The sequence below is a fragment of the Phoca vitulina genome, unplaced genomic scaffold (genome assembly GCF_004348235.1).
Source record: "Phoca vitulina isolate PV1807 unplaced genomic scaffold, GSC_HSeal_1.0 scaffold3, whole genome shotgun sequence".
NCBI classification, from domain to species: domain Eukaryota; kingdom Metazoa; phylum Chordata; class Mammalia; order Carnivora; family Phocidae; genus Phoca; species Phoca vitulina.
This window is the reverse complement of record NW_022589706.1, coordinates 83,726,974-83,737,478: the sequence shown is the minus strand read 5'-3', so window position 1 is coordinate 83,737,478 and position 10,505 is coordinate 83,726,974.

Sequence of the window (10,505 nt, the reverse complement as noted above, 5' to 3'; positions counted from 1 at the left end):
GCTGTTCAGCTTTTTCTTCAACTGATTTTTGTCACTGGTAGCCAGAGATCTCTAAGTGATACAAGAGACAGTGACAATAGCAAGGGCTCAGTAGAAGTTCGCTCATCAACCACACGGTATAGCAGAAGTGAATTTTATACAATCTACAGGGAGAACTCCCCTAGTCTCTCAATACACAAGGATTTTACCTTCATGCCTCTACTCAAGGTTTCCCATCAGCCTAGGATGTCCCTCTCCTTACTGCCCTTCTCACTTGCTCAATGCCTACGCTTTTCTTAGTTTTTAACATTAATATCACCTACAGAAGAGAATCAAGTTAGTCTAAGTTTTATTATGAAAAAACTCCATGTACATCAAAATGAAAAGAATTGTACAATGAAACTCACCAACGTTCTGCTGGCATTCAATAACTGTTAACATTTTGCTCTATTTGCTTTAGATATTTTCAAAGTAAATTTGACATCATGACACTTCCCTGCCAAATATTTACCATGCAACCCCTAAGAATAACGATATACTCCTACATAACACAATTCCACTGTTATGCCTCAGAAAATTAATAGTAATTCCATGTTGAATTCATCCAAATGTTTCAAGAAAGTCGTATATATATTTTAAACCAAGATCGAATCAAGTTTTTCACTCATTGCATTTGGTTGTTAGGTTTCTTTAGTCAGTTTTCATATAGAGCTGTGCACTATCCTTTTTATCATGATGTTGCCTTTTTGAGAGCTGCAGGTCAGTTGTCTTGTACAATGTCTCACATTTTGGATTTGTCTGATTATTTTTCTCATGCTGTCATTTAGCTCCTCTAGCTCCTATACTTTTGGTAAACTGAAAGTTAGATGTAGAGGTTTGATTAGATTCATGCTAAACCTTTTTAGCAAGACTACTTAGGAGATGTTGTGCACTTCTCATTGCATCATATCAGGGGTCACTATTAGTGATGCTAAGTTTGATCACTTGGTTAAGGTATGGCCCCAAGATCACTCCATTTTCTTTCTTTTTTTTTTTCCTAAAGATTTTATTTATTTGACAGAGAGAGACACAGTGAGAGAGGGAACACAAGCAGGGGGAGTGGGAGACGGAGAAGCAGACTCCCGGCTGAGCAGGGAGCCCGATGTGGGGCTTGATCCCAGGACCCTAGGATCATGACCCAAGCCGAAGGCCAGATGCCAGCCCCCCCATTATGTATTAATTGTCACTTATTTTGTTAATAATATCTATATTGTACTACTTTTATTTTGTATTGTGGTAATAGTTTTGACATATGTTTTTCTCCTAGATGGTGATATCCTTGAGGGGAAGATTGATATTTTATTCATTTTGTCGCTTTAAGTTTATTCTGAAGAAAGAAGCAATGTATAAATGTATAAATAAAATGCATTTCATTTATATTTGAAACTCTAATGTCCAACATGTAGAAGATTCTTTATAAGGAATGATTGAGCCCTGGCTGCTCCATCCCTCAGAGTGGTCTATCAGTGAATGAAATAATTTTGAATTTACTCATTTGTCATGAATTGTTTTCACTGACCTTTGGAACCACAGTTTCAGACAGCTGATAGCTCCACATCAAACGTGGAATCTGGAGGGATACCCCTAAAGATCCATGGCCATTCATTGCTGATCAAGCCCCTACACAAGTCTTATATCGAGAGGGTTATTTTACTGGGATCTGGGTTAAAAGTAGTTCAAATATTATCCAACATATTCAGCTCTGTCTAGATAACTGTCTAAAGGAACAGGCAGATTTTTACTCTATAACAGTTCCAAAAGACTCATTGAGAACAACCTCCTTAAGAAAAGGCAGTCAAAGGAAGTTCCAGTGGTAGTATATATTAACATTACTTAAAAAGCCAAAACCTATAGCTGAGATGAAGCAAAGGGAAACCATGGAAAGTCTTTGTTAGGATGTTTATAGCTGATATCAACATAGGAATAAGGAGCAATTTGAACTTCTAGTTATTAAGGAATATTACAAAAAAAATCGCATTATGTTCTGGTGTAGAAACAGACCAATGGAGCTGATTGCAGAGTTCAGAAGTACATCTGTGTGTATATGGGAATATGATATTTGATAAATGTGGTGCCACAAAAAATGGAAAAGGATGCCTTGTTTGGTATATGGTATTAGGAAAACTGCCTCATCAGCTGGAGAAGAAGCTGGACTTTTGACTTAAACCATACAAAGATGAATTCTATTTTATTTTTTTAAGATTTTATTTATTTATTTGACAGAGAAAGAGACAGCGAGAGAGGGAACACAAGCAGGGGGAGTGGGAGAGGGAGAAGCAGGCTTTCCACTGAGCGGAGAGCCTGACGCGGGGCTTGATCCCAGGACCCTGGGACCATGGCCTGAGCCAAAGACAGACGCTTAACCGACCGAGCCACCCAGGTGTCCCCAAAGGTGAATTCTAGATGAATTAAAAACCCAACAGAAAAGTTGAAAATACAGAGTAAAAGAAAATGAAGAATATCTTTGTGAAGTTTATTCAACCATGAAAACACGAGTAATAAATGAAAAATGGATGATTTAACTACATCAATATTAAGGTTTTTTTCTTGTTCAATGAAGGATACCTAAAACAAAGTTAATAGGGAGAGAATAGTTGCAGCATCAAAAGCAAACAAGAGATTAATATCTAGGTCATTGCTGTCCACTAAAAACATAATGGGAGCCACATGTGTAATGTAAAATATTCTAGTAACCACATTTAAAAATAAAAAGAAGTGAAATTAATTTTAATAGTATATTTTACCAATTAACCCAAAATATTGGCATCTCAATATGTAATCCAAAAAGAAAATTATTAATGAGATATTTTTAAATTTTTCTATACTAAGTACTTGAAATCTGGTGTGCACTCTATACTTACAGGACATCTCAATTTACACAATAAATTTTCATCGGAAGTACATGATTTATATTTGTTTTCATACAAAGTTGATTCACATGCTCCCGTGATTCCAAACATACTTAAAATTTTTCCAATAAGTATACTAAGTTCCAAAAGATATCTTCCTTTAATATTTGCATTCATGTTGACAAAAGTGGTTTATTTTTAGAAGAATTGATTTGACACTGAAGAAAAGCATATCAGTTTAGAAAACTACATTGATCCAAATTAAGTAAATTCATTAACTGTTGTGACTACTTAGTATTATTAACATTGAGTTCAATGAGGGTATTGCATAATTTGAAAAATAATTCTAAATTTACCAATATAACAAAACATTCTTCAAATTTTTTCTCATCAGTTCTTTTTCTTTTTTGCAATCAAATTACATAATGGCATTCATTACAGTTAGAGTCTCCTGCACTTTGATTCATATTAGAAAAATGTGTAAAATCATAATTGTCAATTTGTATTATGAAGCATTTCAATCTCAACAAAAATTCTTTTACCTATCTAGCTGGTCCAAACCTTTCTTTTAGGGGGCACCTGGGTGGCTTAGTCGTTAAGCGTCTGCCTTCTACTCAGGTCATGATCTCAGGGTCCTGGGATTGAGCCCCACATCGGGCTCCCTGCTCCGCGGGAAGCCTGCTTCTCCCTCTCCCACTCCCTCTGCTTGTGTTCCCTCCTTCGCTGTGTCTCTCTCTGTCAAATAAATAAATAAAAATCTTTAAAATAAAAAAAATTTTAAAAAAAACTTTCTTTTAGAGTTTTAAATTTAATTAGTTCATATGTAGTTTGATATCTGTGGGAAAATATAAATCACACTGCTGTTTTCTGTCTTAGCTTATCAAATATTTAGCAAGTGTTCCTCTGTTTCATGAAAATCTTAAGTTGGACTTAACAGTATCTTTTTATTTATTTATTTATTTATTATTTATTTTTTAAAAGATTTATTTATTTGCGAGAGAGCACGCATGCGTGAACCAGGGCAGGGGCAGAGGGAGAAGTAAAATGAGAGAAGCAGACTCCCCACTGAACATGGAGCCAGACATGGAGTTCAGTCTCATACCCCTGAGATCGTTACCCTGAGATCATGACCCTGAGATCATGACCTGAATCGAAATCACTAATCGGACGCTTCGCCGACTGAGCCACCCAGGAGCCCCAACAGTATTTTTTTTTTAAATCCTTCCATGACTCTATCAACAAGCACTGACAACAAACACTGACAAGATCACTAAAATTATAGTCTTATATTTCTTTTGACAGCGCCATAAGTTGGAAATGATTCATAGCATTTGTACGTATATACCAAGTAACTTTTAAGCAAGTATACCCATAACACTTTTCATAGAGTCTGCTTCAGAAAACTGAGCGCCAATATTTTCGATATATGTTGGAATGAGGCAGTGAAGGAAAGGCAGCCCCTTGTTTTAAAATTCCAGTAAATCTGGATTTTGGGCCTAATAGAAATGGACCACTATGTGTCATGTTAGAAACACAATTTTTATGTCTAGCTGAAATTCTTCTTTGAAGATTATAAAAGATTAAAAAATATCTGCACCACAATTCATTCCCACCCCCCTCTGATTTGATAACACTTCATAATTTTGTAAGTTCCTTGAGAAACAAATATACCAACGTATTGATGGACAATGTCTCTTATGTTCACATGACCCATCTAAGGTTAAACAAAAGTACTTACAATTTGTCAAATTATGAATCAATTGACCTTTGATATTATCTTTTAAATTTATTTATTTATTTATTTGACGGAGAGTGAGAGAGCAGCAGAGGGAGAGGGAGAAGCAGGCTTCCTGCTGAGCAGAGAGCCTGATGTGGGGCTCGATCCCAGGACCCTGGGATCATGACCTGGGCCGAAGGCAGATGCTTAACCAGCTGAGCCACCCAAACGCCCCTGATGTTTGACATTATGAGAAAGCTCTGTGGGCAATTATTTGGTGGCTTAGTTGTGATCTTTCACTTTTCATAGAAAATCTTAGTCTTTTCTTCATAATTTTCTAGCACTATTCCAAAATCATTTCTTTTACTACATCTGTCAAAAAATGATTTTCTATTGACTGATTCATGGATGCAAGAATCTGAAACATTCTTTAGCTGATTAATCTTATAAATGCAGATTCTGCTAAAAACCGTTGAGTTTTTTTGTTAGACATTTAATTCCCACTTCAAGCTAATTTTACTGATACTTTTTTTACTATCAAGAGGAAATTTCTGGGGCGCGTGGGTGGCTCAGCTGTTAAGCTTCTGCCTTCGGCTGAGGTCGTGATCCCTGGGTCCTGGGATGGAGCCCTGCATCGGGCTCCCTGCTCAGCGGGAGGCCTGCTTTTCCCTCTCCCACTCCCGCTGCTTGTGTTCCCTCTCTTGCTGTGTCTCTCTTTGTCAAATAAATAAATAAAATCTTAAAAAAAAAAAAAAAGACACTTGACTTACTAAAAAAAAAAATTTCTTATCAAATTCACTGTGTATTTGCTTAAAATATCTCTTCATATTGTCCAATTTATTACTTAAAATATTTTTTTATAAAACAAATAATTTTTTTCATTTTGCTGTGCTGCAGCAAATTTTAGTTTCCATTCATTATAAATTTGTGATATACTTCTAGTCCTTTTTTTTTTGGCCCAGTTGTAGTCCTATTGTCTGTATCTCTACTTGATTCTGCATCAGAGTATGCCTTTATTTCATGCTTAACATTGGTTCATTTAGTTTTTAAGCTAGAAAAATGACTTAATTGTATTAGAATTAGGATAGTAGGTATTTAAATCTAATTAGCTCTCAGGCAAAGGAAAAGGAGGAGAAGTTGTTGCCAGCAGACATGCCTTTAAAGAATAGCTAAGGGAGATTCTCTAAAGGTAATGATAACAGCAGGCCTAGAACTTCAGAAAGGAAGAAAGGTGGAATGGGTAAAAATAGGGGTAAACATAATAGACTGTTTCTTCATGGGTTTTTAAAATCATGTTCGATACTTTGTATTAGGTTTTCTATATTGCTGCTATAACAAATAACCACAAATATAATGGCTTAAATAATGCAAATTTATTATCTTACAGTTCTTAAGGTCAGAAGTTTAAAATGAGTGTCACTGGGCTAAGATCAAGGTGTCATTGGCACCGTATTCCTTCTGGAGACTCTAGGGGAGAGAGTTCATTTCCTTACCTTTCCCAGCTTGCAGCGACCACCCGCCTTCCTTGGTTCTTGGTTCCCTTCCTCATCTCAAGGCCAGCAATGTTGGCCAAGTCTTTCTCACACTGTCATTTCTGATTCTCTCTCCTGCTTCCCGCTTCCACTTTTAAGGATCTTATGATTACAGTGCCCTCACCTTGAGAAGCTAGTATAATCTCTCCTTTTTAAGGTCAGCTAATTAGCAACCTTAATTTCATCTGCCGCCTGAATTCCTTTTGCCATGTAACCTAATGTATTCACTGGTTTTAGGGGTTAGGTTATGGACATCTTTGGGGCGGGGGATGTTATTCTGCCTACCACAGGATTTAACTATTATGCCATCAGATGTGATGCTTAGTGTATATAGAGGAAATATTTAGGACATTATATTTAAAAGGTGGGGAGGGATAAATTATAATGAGAAAAAAGCTAAACCCCAAGGTTATATGCTACATTTTTCCATTTCTGTAACACTTTTTAAAATAAAAAGAACGTAGGAGTGGAGGGCATATTGCCAGGGCAAATTGTTGTTGGGCGTTAAGGATGAGGGAGTGGGTGGAGGGAAGTGAATAGTTTATAAAAGGGCAACATACACAGTCTTTGTGATTCTGGAACTGTTGAATATCTTAACAGTGGTGGTGGATACATGAACCTACACAGGTGATAAAATTGTGTAAAACTTAATACATAAACACACACACACACACACACACACGAATGTCAGTAAAACTAAGAAATCGGAATATGATCAGTAGGGTATATCAATTTCAATGTCCTGGTTGTGGTGTAGGGACTTCAAAGTCAATACATATCTAGAGCACTTAAATTTTTCTTAAGTTAATAATTTTTTTGGGGGGGTGATAAGTATTGGGTTTAATTTGTATATTAATCTCAGTGTCTCTGAAGGTAGCAAGATATTTTAGGATATTGACCATTTCTTCAGGATCTTAAAAAAGTGGTTGGCAGAGACAGGAGGAAGGCAGATATAGTTAACAACACTGGGGATCCCTGCAGTGTTGGAATTATATAGTATCTTGACTGTGGTGACGGATACATAATCCTGCATAGATGATAAAAGATATAGATCTCAAGATATATAGAACTCAAGATATACACATAGATGCAACACACATATAAATGAGTCCAGTGGGGAAATCGGAATACAATCTGTGGATTATATCAATTTTAGTATCCTGGTTGTGATAGTTTTGCAAAATGTTACCATTGGGGGAGACTGATATCAGTCTCTTTCTTACTTCTTATAACTGCATATGTATATACAATTATCTCAATAAAAACTTCAATTAAAAGGGGCGCCTGAGTGGCTCAGTCGGTGAAGCAACCAACTCTTAATTTCAGCTCAGGTCATGATCTCAAGGTCCTAGGATCAAGCCCCACATTGCGCTCCGCACTCAGCACAGAGTCTGCTTGAGAATTCTCTTTCCCCTGCTCGTGCTCTGTCTCTAAAAATAAATAAATAAATCTTTTAAAAAATTCAATTAAAAGAAGTGAAAGAGTAAGAGATTTAAAGGAAGTCAGGTTTCCATAACACTCAGAGTGACAAAATGTTGACACTGGTAGACCATGATAAGTTATACCTGCATATTAGAATCCCTATGGCAACCATTATGAAAACTATACAAAAAATACTCAAAAACGCTGTAAAGAAATTGGAATGTAATTCTAAAAAATGTTTGAGTGATCCACGGGAAGGCAAGAAAAGGGGAACAGTGGAAACAGTAAACGAATAATAAATGGTAGGCTTAAGACCAAGCATATCAGTAATTACCTTAAATGTTGGTCTAAATGTACAAGTGAAAAGACAGAGATTGGTGGAGTGGATGAATTTGATTATCAATTATTGTTTAAATGGGTATCACTGTAACTCATGCTGTTTGCATAAAATATTCAAAGAATATATATAGTGATCTATATAGTGATCTTTCTTCTTTCTTCTTGTGATATGGTAAAGGTGAGTAATTTGCCCAGGGTCACCTCTCTATGAAATGGCAGAACTAGGACTTGAACGCGCTGTTGTCTAACTCCATAATCCATGCTCTTCATCCGTTGTGCTGTATTGTTTCTTTTGGCTTGATTGCCCTTTGTATAGTTAAACATGGTGATGGAGGGTGCTGTCAAAGACTGTTTATTGAAGGAGAGGGAGAAAAAGTAAAGTAGGAGAGGAGAGGATTAAGAAGGGAGAAAAGAAAGTGAGAGAGAGACAGAAATCCATGAGAAATGAGTGATAGAATGAGTGCTATGGTTACTTTGTAGGTTGCTTAATCCCATCAGAGCCCTGGGCTGTTTCTGCCCTCCTTTCCTCCAGATCTCTTGCTGGTGAATCTCTATGACTGAACACAACCATAAGGCATGTGAGTCTGAGATGCACTCCGCAAAGGTCAGTTTCCAACAACACAGGTTAGGATGCAGAAACAAACTCTTCCACACACCACGTCCTCCCCTTTCTTGACTTTTTGCTTTCATTTTGGTGGGAGCATATCCTCTCTAGCTTCTTGAGAAAGAGTGCATGGAAATTAACTTTTTGAGAACTTGCATATCTGAAAATGTCTTATTCTTCCTTCAGATGAATGTCTTTATTCAAATGTCCTTTGATAGTTTGGCTGAATCTCGAATGGCGGTAGGAATACTTTCCTTGAGAATTTTGAAGGTGTTTCTTCCTTGTCTGGTTGCAGTTCAGAAGTCTAAAGTCATTCTGATTCCTGATCCTTTGTATGTAACTGTTTTTCTCTCTGGAAGCTCATAGGATCTTCTCTTGGTCCCCAGTGTTCTGAAATTTCACAGTGATATTCCTTGATATAGTTCTACTCAAATCTATTTGGTGGAGGGGGCACTCGATGGGCCTACCAAATTATACAATTATGTGTGTTAATTATTGAAATATGGATAAATTGTCTTTTGGAAAGGTGCACTCAAGACTTAGCACGAAGCACAATAAATAAAACATTGGAAAGTATTAATTCCATTTGTTTCCCATAAAAAAATGAAAAAAAGAAATCATGAATTGTATTATAACTGTCATGGGTACTACAGGACTATAAAATGGCAATTTTGCCAAGGGGCTCTTTGACCTTAATTAACCCTCAGCTTTCCTTTCTTCCTTCCTATTTTCTCTCTTTCCTTCCTTCTCTCAAACATGTTTCTTAATTCCCGGTATGTGCCAGGCTCCCAACTAGTGACGGGAGCTCTGTGACCAAGGCAGACACTGTCCCTGCCTTCCTGAAACTGTCTTTTGGCAGAAGGGACAAGCGCAAAGCAAGTAATGACAACATGATTTACTGTGTTAAGAATATGAAAGAGGAGGACTTGCTCCAGTCTCAGTTGTAATGTGTGAGCTGATATTTGAGAGGAGTAAAAAAAAATGTTGATTAAGCAAAGGGTGGATATAGGGGACCCGGGAGAGCCTACCAGACCTAAGGAACAGGGAATGTAAATGCCCAAGGGCATCTTTGGATGACCAGAGCCAAGAGACAGAGGCAGACAGAGACAGAGACAGATCAGAGATGAGACCAGGCAGAAAGCAGAGTCCACGTCATGCCTGGTTATAATATTCACTCCGAAAGAAAAGAACTCCTCACAGCAGAAACACAGGACAGTACATTTACTTGCTTACCAGTTGAAATGGTCATCTTGCTTCAGTATGACAGTGCATTTCAATGAAAACATGTTAGTGGGCACAAGTTTTCAAAAAGTGATATATATATATATATATATACACATTTTTTTTTTTTAACGGTTTAGACTTTTATTAGAATACATGATGGGATTTGTCACCAATGAAAAAGAACAGGATCTATTAAGGGTACCCAACACCATCTATTATGCTATTTGCTAATGTATCTACCTCCTGATGTTTTTGTTTTGTTTTGTTTTAATCACAATTCAGTGTTTAAGAGATAAAGCTTTTTTAACATTCACTGTTGCTCAGTAGCTGAATGCATGTGCTGTCCTAGATCATGAGGTTAGTGGTGCTTATTTCAATATTAAATAAAAGGATTCATTTTCATTGAAGCAAGCAGGGAATTAAGCTTACAACTTCAATTACCAATAATTAATTCCCCACACTGCAAGCCATGCAGTTTGCATTTAAACTGCCAATGCCCAACGGATAACAAAAATCTATTTTGATCACTTTTTATTTTCATCATTTAAGGAGTACATCTTATTTCAATTAGGCGCATGCATTTTCAGATTATAAGAGAGAACAAATACTCCTAAGAAACTAGGCGATTGGAGCAGGGGAGAATTTTAAGCATGACAAAGAAATTCTAAGATCTTTTAATTCTTTTGCTTTTATTGAAGGAGCGTCTAATATTGTGTTAGAATTAGCTGCTTTATATACATGAACCTAATATTTACAAGCAGATGGATAATTTCCCTAACTTTATTTTTCCTTAAGCACTA